Source organism: Amia ocellicauda, unplaced genomic scaffold (assembly GCF_036373705.1).
Source record: "Amia ocellicauda isolate fAmiCal2 unplaced genomic scaffold, fAmiCal2.hap1 HAP1_SCAFFOLD_26, whole genome shotgun sequence".
In the NCBI taxonomy this organism is placed as follows: Eukaryota; Metazoa; Chordata; class Actinopteri; order Amiiformes; family Amiidae; genus Amia; species Amia ocellicauda.
The window spans coordinates 530,310-545,040 of record NW_027102823.1 but is presented as its reverse complement, the minus strand read 5'-3'; the positions used below and the strand labels follow the sequence as shown (position 1 = coordinate 545,040).

The 14,731-nt window shown below is 41.9% G+C and overlaps 6 non-coding genes across 6 annotated transcripts; all 6 read right to left on the bottom strand.

Annotated features, from left to right (window-relative positions):
• Positions 1–740: 740 nt before the first annotated feature.
• trnak-uuu (transfer RNA lysine (anticodon UUU)) lies at positions 741–813 on the bottom strand. The gene has a single exon. It is a non-coding gene; the product is annotated as a tRNA-Lys (tRNA).
• Positions 814–1,048: 235 nt separating this feature from the next.
• trnay-gua (transfer RNA tyrosine (anticodon GUA)) lies at positions 1,049–1,137 on the bottom strand. The gene is given in 2 exon segments: positions 1,049–1,084; positions 1,101–1,137. It is a non-coding gene; the product is annotated as a tRNA-Tyr (tRNA).
• Positions 1,138–4,553: 3,416 nt separating this feature from the next.
• Positions 4,554–4,626, bottom strand: trnak-uuu (transfer RNA lysine (anticodon UUU)). The gene has a single exon. It is a non-coding gene; the product is annotated as a tRNA-Lys (tRNA).
• A 235-nt stretch (positions 4,627–4,861) lies between these two features.
• Positions 4,862–4,950, bottom strand: trnay-gua (transfer RNA tyrosine (anticodon GUA)). The gene is given in 2 exon segments: positions 4,862–4,897; positions 4,914–4,950. It is a non-coding gene; the product is annotated as a tRNA-Tyr (tRNA).
• Positions 4,951–11,355: 6,405 nt separating this feature from the next.
• On the bottom strand, positions 11,356–11,428 carry trnak-uuu (transfer RNA lysine (anticodon UUU)). Its single transcript has one exon. It is a non-coding gene; the product is annotated as a tRNA-Lys (tRNA).
• Positions 11,429–11,663: 235 nt separating this feature from the next.
• Positions 11,664–11,752, bottom strand: trnay-gua (transfer RNA tyrosine (anticodon GUA)). The gene is given in 2 exon segments: positions 11,664–11,699; positions 11,716–11,752. It is a non-coding gene; the product is annotated as a tRNA-Tyr (tRNA).
• Positions 11,753–14,731: the final 2,979 nt, after the last annotated feature.

Sequence of the window (14,731 nt, the reverse complement as noted above, 5' to 3'; positions counted from 1 at the left end):
TATAGGATATTGTGAACTGAACCTATTTTGCTGTGAATTTATATTTACTGCGAATAGTTTATTGTGTCTGGTCTTGGTCTGTCTGCACTAAATAAATGATTTATATCAAGGGATTATTTAGTTTGTCTGTGTACTTTTTTACCTAACCACTAAAGGCCACTCCTTGCACTTCACACATTTGCCCTTTTAATTAATCCCTTACTGACATACTTTAACATGCAATGTGCGTGTGATAATAGTTTTAGCAGCCTGTTGCCATTCAGGTGAGACAATACCTAGTAAATCCTTTTTTTTTTTTTCATGTTGGTGCGCCGCGATGGTTTTTGGTCTCTGTCGCTTTTTACACAGTTCTTACAAGTGGCACATTGGGGATGAGGAGCAGAGCATGCTGACACGCATAGCTGTGGACTTCTGCATGGCATGGGGCCACAGGTCATTCCAAGTATTTCAAGACGCCTGCAAATGTGTGGACACGTTGTGTTGGCCCAACCCTCACAGATTGTGCCAAGTCAAGTAGAGATGCATGTTGTGCTGTTCTAAAGTGACACGTCGTCAACGGCAAAAACATCTCTCAGAGTTCCTGGCTTGACTTGCCTCTGGAAGACAACACTTGCCCAGGCTGGATATTTGCCGAAAGAAGCAAAGAGGACTAGACAACTTGCCTAGACGCAACTGCATATTTTATTGTCACCTGGAAGGCCATCCAGGCTTTTCACCATCATGGCCCTTGGTCAACAAGGTGCCCGAACAGGGACTCGAACCCTGGACCCTCAGATTAAAAGTCTGATGCTCTACCGGCTGAGCTACCCGGGCTTCAGTGAAGTGCTTCACAATGTGTTGGCTTCATGATTGTTCCAGACCGCTTTCTGGCCGGTTTAGAAAACTGGGCTCAGGGTGACAAGGGTCACATGCATATGAGATGTTTGGGCAATGCGAGTTCTCCACAACAAATCCGAATTTCCGGGGTTTTCTCCTTGTCCTCATGCAAATCCAATGGCTTGACATTTGGGAGCTCGTCCAAAACCGTTGTCAAACCATAATCACGCCTTCCTTCGAGCCGGAATTGAACCAGCGACCTAAGGATGCCCGCTGCCTGAAACCTACAGTCCTCCGCTCTACCAACTGAGCTATCGAAGGTAAGCTTCTCACTGTCTTCGCCTGGCAGTCTCAGTGGCAGTGCAAAGCCAAGAAGCACCGTGGCTTGGCTCAGTGGTTTTCAACCCGTGTGCCGTGAGGACTACCCAATTGTGTCGTGAGATTTTTATTCCCTGAAAAATATTATGTCATTTTGTTTGGTCAACTTCATAAATCTTGTATCAAATCAAACTTATTCAAATGTGTGAAAATATTACATTTATACATCACCTGTAGAAAGCGTTTCATAACTGAAATGTTGTGTTTGCCGGACTGAACGCACACCTACACTGAGTTGCAGTACTATCAATTGTATCGTAAGGTACACTTATAAATTTCAATTTAAGAAGTGAATTTATAGTATCACCTTATCACGAATCCTGGAATCTTGTAGAACTCAATTTCTGTAATAATTGGACACAGACACCAATTCCAAAGATATAAATTGTTAAATTTATTCAAAAACAAAGACTAAATGTAGCACTACACTAATTATACAAAAGGGAAAAGCTAATTAAAATTCAACTCTAGATCAACAAATCAAAGACAAATCACTTCCGTGACCAAATCAAAGACCATGGGATCGCATATGATAACACACAAATCGTTAAACAAAAAAGGTTATAAACACATTAACTACAATACCGGTTAGTAAGACGAAGGTGAGTCTCTCGTTAGTATTGTTAGTCAGACATTAAATAACTACGCAGTTTAGTATTTATGTCAGGTAACTTCTCGTTATATATATATATATCAGTCTCATTTACGTTTAGGTGCCGAGAAAGATCCTATCATTACTTGTTACCACAATTTCCCTTAACTGATTATTATTCAATGATCAAGGATAGGCAGGGCCACCAATAATCTAACGTCTATTGACTTGTGTCAATTTCAGACTAAACAGTTAAACAGGAATGAGAAGATATTTCTCGGGGTTGACAGATTTTATTTCTAAAATTATCAACAAAACAGTTTAATGTAACACACATTTATATTTAAGAAAACTAAATGATATTACACATTCTAGAGTTATGAATCACAGAATAACATTTCTAATTGATTTCTCAAATGTCATGAATCATGAACTCCAAACTGTTAAACTTATCTGAACTTCGTCGCAGAGAGGCCTCTCTGTCTTCGGGCTCAGATCACAGCACACGGCACATGGTCCGTGTGGTTTGGAACAAAGGCAGTGCGGTTCGGCTTTGTCCACGAACTTCCACTCAGTCGATGCACCTGGATTTTGGGGTTTCGCGAAATTAGAGTCTTTTCCAAACAGATTTTCCACTGGTTTGAAGGCTCCAAGGTTGTGCACAAAATCTTCTTTGTAAGCAGGGTTCCACCGTAGTTACTTGAAGACAAAGTCTTTGAGGAAAGCAGGGCCCTGTTTGTTCCAAGGGTCAAGTTTCTTAAGACTCAAATAGCTATTTAAATGACTGAACACTTTCATATACATTCGACTTACTCAATTGTCCAGCTGTAAAACTCAACTGATCAGGTGGGCACAGGCGGACATGCACAGTCTGTAAAGTTCTTTCTTTAATAAAGTCCTTGAATAGAATTCTTCGTACGGCTCAATCTCCTTCTCCCAGTTTAACTCTTCTGTTGCCGGCAAAGACTTGGTTGGTTTCTGGTTCCGGTTCGGGCAACAGAGCTACAGCTTGAGCTGTGGCAGCGAGTTACTGGTTCAGGTGAGAGAGAAAGAGAGAGAGAGAGAGAGAGACTGTGCACTGTTCCTTATAGTCTGTCAGATCAATAGGTGATTGGTTCTTGAGTTCTTGAGATTGGATTTCGGTTTCAGCCCCCAGTGTCCTAATGGAGGGGGGCTTGATTTATGACTGATGTCAATCCATGCCATCTTTTGGAAATGCCGGTTGGCCCGGGTTCGTAGCTCTATGTCGGGATTTCGGCTCTCGTCCACTTCAAAGAGTTTTTATCACCTACAGGCCCCTTTCTCCAGACATCTCATAGCAGGATTCAACCTATTTGGCCTCTTCTCGGTGCCATCCTCCCCAAAACTGTCACTTTGATGCAAACCAGTTCCATGCTGATGAGCAAAGGAAATTTGATAACTTTGGGGGTGGAGAGGTCTTCTTTAGATCAGTGCTTCAGCTCAGAGCCCAAATGCTCTTATCAAAATAAACCCAACATAACGCTACACAGTGGAACTGCAAGGCAATTGATTAAAGGGACAGATGGTGAATTCCTTTTTATCTTTACACTGTTGTTGGATGTCTCCTGTTCCTCTAAGTCTCATTTGGCTTTGGTTTCCCCCCTCTGTGTTGAATAATCGGACTCTAAATAGCCCCGGCGTTTCTCCTGCAGTTCTTCGTTCTTTCCACTGCTAGCGCTGCCTTTGTGAAGGCAGATGGTGCTTGTGAGAAGTCAACAGCGTGTCCACCGAAAAGGGTGTCTGACTCCTGGTATTGGATCCGGATGGGTTGATAACAGACCGAAACGGTTACAATATGATACTGCTTAGATTAACTGTGGATATGTATTGTGATCGTGCTCGGCTCAGGTGTGCGTTCAGTCTGCACACAAAACATTTCGGTCGCGAAACGTCTAATCAAATCGAATAAAACAGCGGGGATAGCATATTTTATCCGTGTGCTATTGTTTTTCAACAATTGTAATGCCCTTTGTAATGTTTAACCACTTCGTTAAATACAGCTCGTTATAGGATATTGTGAACTGAACCTATTTTGCTGTGAATTTATATTTACTGCGAATAGTTTATTGTGTCTGGTCTTGGTCTGTCTGCACTAAATAAATGATTAATATCAAGGGATTATTTAGTTTGTCTGTGTACTTTTTTACCTAACCACTAAAGGCCACTCCTTGCACTTCACACATTTGCCCTTTTAATTAATCCCTTACTGACATACTTTAACATGCAATGTGCGTGTGATAATAGTTTTAGCAGCCTGTTGCCATTCAGGTGAGACAATACCTAGTAAATCCTTTTTTTTTTTTTTCATGTTGGTGCGCCGCGAAGGTTTTTGGTCTCTGTCGCTTTTTACACAGTTCTTACAAGTGGCACATTGGGGATGAGGAGCAGAGCATGCTGACACGCATAGCTGTGGACTTCTGCATGGCATGGGGCCACAGGTCATTCCAAGTATTTCAAGACGCCTGCAAATGTGTGGACACGTTGTGTTGGCCCAACCCTCACAGATTGTGCCAAGTCAAGTAGAGATGCATGTTGTGCTGTTCTAAAGTGACACGTCGTCAACGGCAAAAACATCTCTCAGAGTTCCTGGCTTGACTTGCCTCTGGAAGACAACACTTGCCCAGGCTGGATATTTGCCGAAAGAAGCAAAGAGGACTAGACAACTTGCCTAGACGCAACTGCATATTTTATTGTCACCTGGAAGGCCATCCAGGCTTTTCACCATCATGGCCCTTGGTCAACAAGGCGGCCGAACAGGGACTCGAACCCTGGACCCTCAGATTAAAAGTCTGATGCTCTACCGGCTGAGCTACCCGGACTTCAGTGAAGTGCTTCACAATGTGTTGGCTTCATGATTGTTCCAGACCGCTTTCTGGCCGGTTTAGAAAACTGGGCTCAGGGTGACAAGGGTCACATGCATATGAGATGTTTGGGCAATGCGAGTTCTCCACAACAAATCCGAATTTCCGGGGTTTTCTCCTTGTCCTCATGCAAATCCAATGGCTTGACATTTGGGAGCTCGTCCAAAACCGATGTCAAACCATAATCACGCCTTCCTTCGATCCGGAATTGAACCAGCGACCTAAGGATGCCCGCTGCCTGAAACCTACAGTCCTCCGCTCTACCAACTGAGCTATCGAAGGTAAGCTTCTCACCGTCTTCGCCTGGCAGTCTCAGTGGCAGTGCAAAGCCAAGAAGCACCGTGGCTTGGCTCAGTGGTTTTCAACCCGTGTGCCGTGAGGACTACCCAATTGTGTCGTGACATTTTTATCCCCTGAAAAATATTATGTCATTTTGTTTGGTCAACTTCATAAATCTTGTATCAAATCAAACTTATTCAAATGTGTGAAAATATTACATTTATACATCACCTGTAGAAAGCGTTTCATAACTGAAATGTTGTGTTTGCCGGACTGAACGCACACCTACACTGAGTTGCAGTGCTATCAGTTGTATCGTAAGGTACACTTATAAATTTCAATTTAAGAAGTGAATTTATAGTATCACCTTATCACGAATCCTGGAATCTTGTAGAACTCAATTTCTGTAATAATTGGACACAGACACCAATTCCAAAGATATAAATTGTTAAATTTATTCAAAAACAAAGACTAAATGTAGCACTACACTAATTATACAAAAGGGAAAAGCTAATTAAAATTCAACTCTAGATCAACAAATCAAAGACAAATCACTTCCGTGACCAAATCAAAGACCATGGGATCGCATATGATAACACACAAATCGTTAAACAAAAAAGGTTATAAACACATTAACTACAATACCGGTTAGTAAGACGAAGGTGAGTCTCTCGTTAGTATTGTTAGTCAGACATTAAATAACTACGCAGGTTAGTATTTATGTCAGGTAACTTCTCGTTATATATATATATCAGTCTCATTTACGTTTAGGTGCCGAGAAAGATCCTATCATTACTTGTTACCACAATTTCCCTTAACTGATTATTATTCAATGATCAAGGATAGGCAGGGCCACCAATAATCTAACGTCTATTGACTTGTGTCAATTTCAGACTAAACAGTTAAACAGGAATGAGAAGATATTTCTCGGGGTTGACAGATTTTATTTCTAAAATTATCAACAAAACAGTTTAATGTAACACACATTTATATTTAAGAAAACTAAATGATATTACACATTCTAGAGTTATGAATCACAGAATAACATTTCTAATTGATTTCTCAAATGTCATGAATCATGAACTCCAAACTGTTGAACTTATCTGAACTTCGTCGCAGAGAGGCCTCTCTGTCTTCGGGCTCAGATCACAGCACACGGCACATGGTCCGTGTGGTTTGGAACAAAGGCAGTGCGGTTCGGCTTTGTCCAAGAACTTCCACTCAGTCGATGCACCTGGATTTTGGGGTTTCGCGAAATTAGAGTCTTTTCCAAACAGATTTTCCACTGGTTTGAAGGCTCCAAGGTTGTGCACAAAATCTTCTTTGTAAGCAGGGTTCCACCGTAGTTACTTGAAGACAAAGTCTTTGAGGAAAGCAGGGCCCTGTTTGTTCCAAGGGTCAAGTTTCTTAAGACTCAAATAGCTATTTAAATGACTGAACACTTTCATATACATTCGACTTACTCAATTGTCCAGCTGTAAAACTCCACTGATCAGGTGGGCACAGGCGGACATGCACAGTCTGTAAAGTTCATTCTTTAATAAAGTCCTTTAATAGAATTCTTCGTACGGCTCAATCTCCTTCTCCCAGTTTAACTCTTCTGTTGCCGGCAAAGACTTGGTTGGTTTCTGGTTCCGGTTCGGGCAACAGAGCTACAGCTTGAGCTGTGGCAGCGAGTTACTGGTTCAGGTGAGAGAGAAAGAGAGAGAGAGAGAGAGAGAGACTGTGCACTGTTCCTTATAGTCTGTCAGATCAATAGGTGATTGGTTCTTCAGTTCTTGAGATTGGATTTCGGTTTCAGCCCCCAGTGTCCTAATGGAGGGGGGCTTGATTTATGACTGATGTCAATCCATGCCATCTTTTGGAAATGCCGGTTGGCCCGGGTTCGTAGCTCTATGTCGGGATTTCGGCTCTCGTCCACTTCAAAGAGATTTTATCACCTACAGGCCCCTTTCTCCAGACATCTCATTGCAGGATTCAACCTATTTGGCCTCTTCTCAGTGCCATCCTCCCCAAAACTGTCACTTTGATGCAAACCAGTTCCAAGCTGACGAGCAAAGGAAATCTGTTAACTTTGGGGGTGGAGAGGTCTTCTTTAGATCAGTGCTTCAGCTCAGAGCCCAAATGCTCTTATCAAAATACACCCAACATAACGCTACACAGTGGAACTGCAAGGCAATTGATTAAAGGGACAGATGGTGAATTCCTTTTTATCTTTACACTGTTGTTGGATGTCTCCTGTTCCTCTAAGTCTCATTTGGCTTTGGTTTCCCCCCTCTGTGTTGAATAATCGGGCTCTAAATAGCCCCGGCGTTTCTCCTGCAGTTCTTCGTTCTTTCCACTGCTAGCGCTGCCTTTGTGAAGGCAGATGGTGCTTGTGAGAAGTCAACAGCGTGTTCACCGAAAAGGGTGTCTGACTCCTGGTTTTGGATCCGGATGGGTTGATAACAGACCGAAACGGTTACAATATGATACTGCTTAGATTAACTGTGGATATGTATTGTGATCGTGCTCGGCTCAGGTGTGCGTTCAGTCTGCACACAAAACATTTCGGTCGCGAAACGTCTAATCAAATCGAATAAAACGGCGGGGATAGCATGTTTGATCCGTGTGCTATTGTTTTTCAACAATTGTAATGCCCTTTGTAACGTTTAACCACTTCGTTAAATACAGCTTGTTATAGGATATTGTGAACTGAACCTATTTTGCTGTGAATTTATATTTACTGCGAATAGTTTATTGTGTCTGGTCTTGGTCTGTCTGCACTAAATAAATCATTTGTATCAAGGGATTATTTAGTTTGTCTGTGTACTTTTTTACCTAACCACTAAAGGCCACTCCTTGCACTTCACACATTTGCCCTTTTAATTACTCCCTTACTGACATACTTTAACATGCAATGTGCGTGTGATAATAGTTTTAGCAGCCTGTTGCCATTCAGGTGAGACAATACCTAGTAAATCCTTTTTTTTTTTTCATGTTGGTGCGCCGCGAAGGTTTTTGGTCTCAGCAAAGTGTGCCGTGGCATTACAACGCTTGGGAACCACTGGCTTGGCTTGTTGGGCATCCAGGTATGCACTGAGATTACGATCGGCACGATGATTGTCGTTCTCAGGAGAATTGTGTTTCTTTGCTGATCACGTTCTCTGTCGCTTTTTACACAGTTCTTACAAGTGGCACATTGGGGATGAGGAGCAGAGCATGCTGACACGCATAGCTGTGGACTTCTGCATGGCATGGGGCCACAGGTCAGTTCTTGAGACTGAACGCACACCTACACTGAGTTGCAGTGCTATCAGTTGTATCGTAAGGTACACTTATAAATTTCAATTTAAGAAGTGAATTTATAGTATCACCTTATCACGAATCCTGGAATCTTGTAGAACTCAATTTCTGTAATAATTGGACACAGACACCAATTCCAAAGATATAAATTGTTAAATTTATTCAAAAACAAAGACTAAATGTAGCACTACACTAATTATACAAAAGGGAAAAGCTAATTAAAATTCAACTCTAGATCAACAAATCAAAGACAAATCACTTCCGTGACCAAATCAAAGACCATGGGATCGCATATGATAACACACAAATCGTTTAACAAAAAAGGTTATAAACACATTAACTACAATACCGGTTAGTAAGACGAAGGTGAGTCTCTCGTTAGTATTGTTAGTCAGACATTAAATAACTACGCAGGTTAGTATTTATGTCAGGTAACTTCTCGTTATATATATATATCAGTCTCATTTACGTTTAGGTGCCGAGAAAGATCCTATCATTACTTGTTACCACAATTTCCCTTAACTGATTATTATTTAATGATCAAGTATAGGCAGGGCCACCAATAAACTAACGTCTATTGACTTGTGTCAATTTCAGACTAAACAGTTAAACAGGAATGAGAAGATATTTCTCGGGGTTGACAGATTTTATTTCTAAAATTATCAACAAAACAGTTTAATGTAACACACATTTATATTTAAGAAAACTAAATGATATTACACATTCTAGAGTTATGAATCACAGAATAACATTTCTAATTGATTTCTCAAATGTCATGAATCATGAACTCCAAACTGTTAAACTTATCTGAACTTCGTCGCAGAGAGGCCTCTCTGTCTTCGGGCTCAGATCACAGCACACGGCACATGGTCCGTGTGGTTTGGAACAAAGGCAGTGCGGTTCGGCTTTGTCCAAGAACTTCCACTCAGTCGATGCACCTGGATTTTGGGGTTTCGCGAAATTAGAGTCTTTTCCAAACAGATTTTCCACTGGTTTGAAGGCTCCAAGGTTGTGCACAAAATCTTCTTTGTAAGCAGGGTTCCACCGTAGTTACTTGAAGACAAAGTCTTTGAGGAAAGCAGGGCCCTGTTTGTTCCAAGGGTCAAGTTTCTTAAGACTCAAATAGCTATTTAAATGACTGAACACTTTCATATACATTCGACTTACTCAATTGTCCAGCTGTAAAACTCAACTGATCAGGTGGGCACAGGCGGACATGCACAGTCTGTAAAGTTCTTTCTTTAATAAAGTCCTTTAATAGAATTCTTCGTACGGCTCAATCTCCTTCTCCCAGTTTAACTCTTCTGTTGCCGGCAAAGACTTGGTTGGTTTCTGGTTCCGGTTCGGGCAACAGAGCTACAGCTTGAGCTGTGGCAGCGAGTTACTGGTTCAGGTGAGAGAGAAAGAGAGAGAGAGAGAGAGAGAGACTGTGCACTGTTCCTTATAGTCTGTCAGATCAATAGGTGATTGGTTCTTGAGTTCTTGAGATTGAATTTCGGTTTCAGCCCCCAGTGTCCTAATGGAGGGGGGCTTGTTTTATGACTGATGTCAATCCATGCCATCTTTTGGAAATGCCGGTTGGCCCGGGTTCGTAGCTCTATGTCGGGATTTCGGCTCTCGTCCACTTCAAAGAGTTTTTATCACCTACAGGCCCCTTTCTCCAGACATCTCATAGCAGGATTCAACCTATTTGGCCTCTTCTCGGTGCCATCCTCCCCAAAACTGTCACTTTGATGCAAACCAGTTCCAAGCTGATGAGCAAAGGAAATCTGATAACTTTGGGGGTGGAGAGGTCTTCTTTAGATCAGTGCTTCAGCTCAGAGCCCAAATGCTCTTATCAAAATAAACCCAACATAACGCTACACAGTGGAACTGCAAGGCAATTGATTAAAGGGACAGATGGTGAATTCCTTTTTATCTTTACACTGTTGTTGGATGTCTCCTGTTCCTCTAAGTCTCATTTGGCTTTGGTTTCCCCCCTCTGTGTTGAATAATCGGACTCTAAATAGCCCCGGCGTTTCTCCTGCAGTTCTTCGTTCTTTCCACTGCTAGCGCTGCCTTTGTGAAGGCAGATGGTGCTTGTGAGAAGTCAACAGCGTGTCCACCGAAAAGGGTGTCTGACTCCTGGTATTGGATCCGGATGGGTTGATAACAGACCGAAACGGTTACAATATGATACTGCTTAGATTAACTGTGGATATGTATTGTGATCGTGCTCGGCTCAGGTGTGCGTTCAGTCTGCACACAAAACATTTCGGTCGCGAAACGTCTAATCAAATCGAATAAAACGGCGGGGATAGCATATTTTATCCGTGTGCTATTGTTTTTCAACAATTGTAATGCCCTTTGTAACGTTTAACCACTTCGTTAAATACAGCTCGTTATAGGATATTGTGAACTGAACCTATTTTGCTGTGAATTTATATTTACTGCGAATAGTTTATTGTGTCTGGTCTTGGTCTGTCTGCACTAAATAAATGATTTATATCAAGGGATTATTTAGTTTGTCTGTGTACTTTTTTACCTAACCACTAAAGGCCACTCCTTGCACTTCACACATTTGCCCTTTTAATTACTCCCTTACTGACATACTTTAAAATGCAATGTGCGTGTGATAATAGTTTTAGCAGCCTGTTGCCATTCAGGTGAGACAATACCTAGTAAATCCTTTTTTTTTTTTTTCATGTTGGTGCGCCGCGAAGGTTTTTGGTCTCTGTCGCTTTTTACACAGTTCTTACAAGTGGCACATTGGGGATGAGGAGCAGAGCATGCTGACACGCATAGCTGTGGACTTCTGCATGGCATGGGGCCACAGGTCATTCCAAGTATTTCAAGACGCCTGCAAATGTGTGGACACGTTGTGTTGGCCCAACGCTCACAGATTGTGCCAAGTCAAGTAGAGATGCATGTTGTGCTGTTCTAAAGTGACACGTCGTCAACGGCAAAAACATCTCTCAGAGTTCCTGGCTTGACTTGCCTCTGGAAGACAACACTTGCCCAGGCTGGATATTTGCCAAAAGAAGCAAAGAGGACTAGACAACTTGCCTAGACGCAACTGCATATTTTATTGTCACCTGGAAGGCCATCCAGGCTTTTCACCATCATGGCCCTTGGTCAACAAGGCGCCCGAACAGGGACTCAATCCCTGGACCCTCAGATTAAAAGTCTGATGCTCTACCGGCTGAGCTACCCGGGCTTCAGTGAAGTGCTTCACAATGTGTTGGCTTCATGATTGTTCCAGACCGCTTTCTGGCCGGTTTAGAAAACTGGGCTCAAGGTGACAAGGGTCACATGCATATGAGATGTTTGGGCAATGCGAGTTCTCCACAACAAATCCGAATTTCCGGGGTTTTCTCCTTGTCCTCATGCAATTCCAATGGCTTGACATTTGGGAGCTCGTCCAAAACCGATGTCAAGCCATAATCACACCTTCCTTCGAGCCGGAATTGAACCAGCGACCTAAGGATGGCTGCTGCCTGAAACCTACAGTCCTCCGCTCTACCAACTGAGCTATCGAAGGTAAGCTTCTCACCGTCTTCGCTTGGCAGTCTCAGTGGCAGTGCAAAGCCAAAAAGCACCGTGGCTTGGCTCAGTGGTTTTCAACCCGTGTGCAGTAAGGACTACCCAATTGTGTCGTGAGATTTTTATTCCCTGAAAAATATTATGTCATTTTGTTTGGTCAACTTCATAAATCTTGTATCAAATCAAACTTATTCAAATGTGTGAAAATATTACATTTATACATCACCTGTAGAAAGCTTTTCATAACTGAAGTGTTGTGTTTGCCGGACTGAACGCACACCTACACTGAGTTGCAGTGCTATCAGTTGTATCGTAAGGTACACTTATAAATTTCAATTTAAGAAGTGAATTTATAGTATCACCTTATCACGAATCCTGGAATCTTGTAGAACTCAATTTCTGTAATAATTGGACACAGACACCAATTCCAAAGATATAAATTGTTAAATTTATTCAAAAACAAAGACTAAATGTAGCACTACACTAATTATACAAAAGGGAAAAGCTAATTAAAATTCAACTCTAGATCAACAAATCAAAGACAAATCACTTCCGTGACCAAATCAAAGACCATGGGATCGCATATGATAACACACAAATCGTTAAACAAAAAAGGTTATAAACACATTAACTACAATACCGGTTAGTAAGACGAAGGTGAGTCTCTCGTTAGTATTGTTAGTCAGACATTAAATAACTACGCAGGTTAGTATTTATGTCAGGTAACTTCTCGTTATATATGTATATCAGTCTCATTTACGTTTAGGTGCCGAGAAAGATCCTATCATTACTTGTTACCACAATTTCCCTTAACTGATTATTATTCAATGATCAAGGATAGGCAGGGCCACCAATAATCTAACGTCTATTGACTTGTGTCAATTTCAGACTAAACAGTTAAACAGGAATGAGAAGATATTTCTCGGGGTTGACAGATTTTATTTCTAAAATTATCAACAAAACAGTTTAATGTAACACACATTTATATTTAAGAAAACTAAATGATATTACACATTCTAGAGTTATGAATCACAGAATAACATTTCTAATTGATTTCTCAAATGTCATGAATCATGAACTCCAAACTGTTAAACTTATCTGAACTTCGTCACAGAGAGGCCTCTCTGTCTTCGGGCTCAGATCACAGCACACGGCACATGGTCCGTGTAGTTTGGAACAAAGGCAGTGCGGTTCGGCTTTGTCCAAGAACTTCCACTCAGTCGATGCACCTGGAAGTTGGGGTTTCGCGAAATTAGAGTCTTTTCCAAACAGATTTTCCACTGGTTTGAAGGCTCCAAGGTTGTGCACAAAATCTTCTTTGTAAGCAGGGTTCCACCGTAGTTACTTGAAGACAAAGTCTTTGAGGAAAGCAGGGCCCTGTTTGTTCCAAGGGTCAAGTTTCTTAAGACTCAAATAGCTATTTAAATGACTGAACACTTTCATATACATTCGACTTACTCAATTGTCCAGCTGTAAAACTCCACTGATCAGGTGGGCACAGGCGGACATGCACAGTCTGTAAAGTTCTTTCTTTAATAAAGTCCTTTAATAGAATTCTTCGTACGGCTCAATCTCCTTCTCCCAGTTTAACTCTTCTGTTGCCGGCAAAGACTTGGTTGGTTTCTGGTTCCGGTTCGGGCAACAGAGCTACAGCTTGAGCTGTGGCAGCGAGTTACTGGTTCAGGTGAGAGAGAAAGAGAGAGAGAGAGAGAGATAGACTGTGCACTGTTCCTTATAGTCTGTCAGATCAATAGGTGATTGGTTCTTGAGTTCTTGAGATTGGATTTCGGTTTCAGCCCCCAGTGTCCTAATGGAGGGGGGCTTGATTTATGACTGATGTCAATCCATGCCATCTTTTGGAAATGCCGGTTGGCCCGGGTTCGTAGCCCTATGTCGGGATTTCGGCTCTCGTCCACTTCAAAGAGATTTTATCACCTACAGGCCCCTTTCTCCAGACATCTCATAGCAGGATTCAACCTATTTGGCCTCTTCTCGGTGCCATCCTCCCCAAAACTGTCACTTTGATGCAAACCAGTTCCAAGCTGATGAGCAAAGGAAATCTGATAACTTTGGGGGTGGAGAGGTCTTCTTTAGATCAGTGCTTCAGCTCAGAGCCCAAATGCTCTTATCAAAATACACCCAACATAACGCTACACAGTGGAACTGCAAGGCAATTGATTAAAGGGACAGATGGTGAATTCCTTTTTATCTTTACACTGTTGTTGGATGTCTCCTGTTCCTCTAAGTCTCATTTGGCTTTGGTTTCCCCCCTCTGTGTTGAATAATCGGGCTCTAAATAGCCCCGGCGTTTCTCCTGCAGTTCTTCGTTCTTTCCACTGCTAGCGCTGCCTTTGTGAAGGCAGATGGTGCTTGTGAGAAGTCAACAGCGTGTCCACCGAAAAGGGTGTCTGACTCCTGGTTTTGGATCCGGATGGGTTGATAACAGACCGAAACGGTTACAATATGATACTGCTTAGATTAACTGTGGATATGTATTGTGATCGTGCTCGGCTCAGGTGTGCGTTCAGTCTGCACACAAAACATTTCGGTCGCGAAACGTCTAATCAAATCGAATAAAACGGCGGGGATAGCATGTTTGATCCGTGTGCTATTGTTTTTCAACAATTGTAATGCCCTTTGTAACGTTTAACCACTTCGTTAAATACAGCTTGTTATAGGATATTGTGAACTGAACCTATTTTGCTGTGAATTTATATTTACTGCGAATAGTTTATTGTGTCTGGTCTTGGTCTGTCTGCACTAAATAAATCATTTGTATCAAGGGATTATTTAGTTTGTCTGTGTACTTTTTTACCTAACCACTAAAGGCCACTCCTTGCACTTCACACATTTGCCCTTTTAATTACTCCCTTACTGACATACTTTAACATGCAATGTGCGTGTGATAATAGTTTTAGCAGCCTGTTGCCATTCAGGTGAGACAATACCTAGTAAATCCTTTTTTTTTTTTTCATGT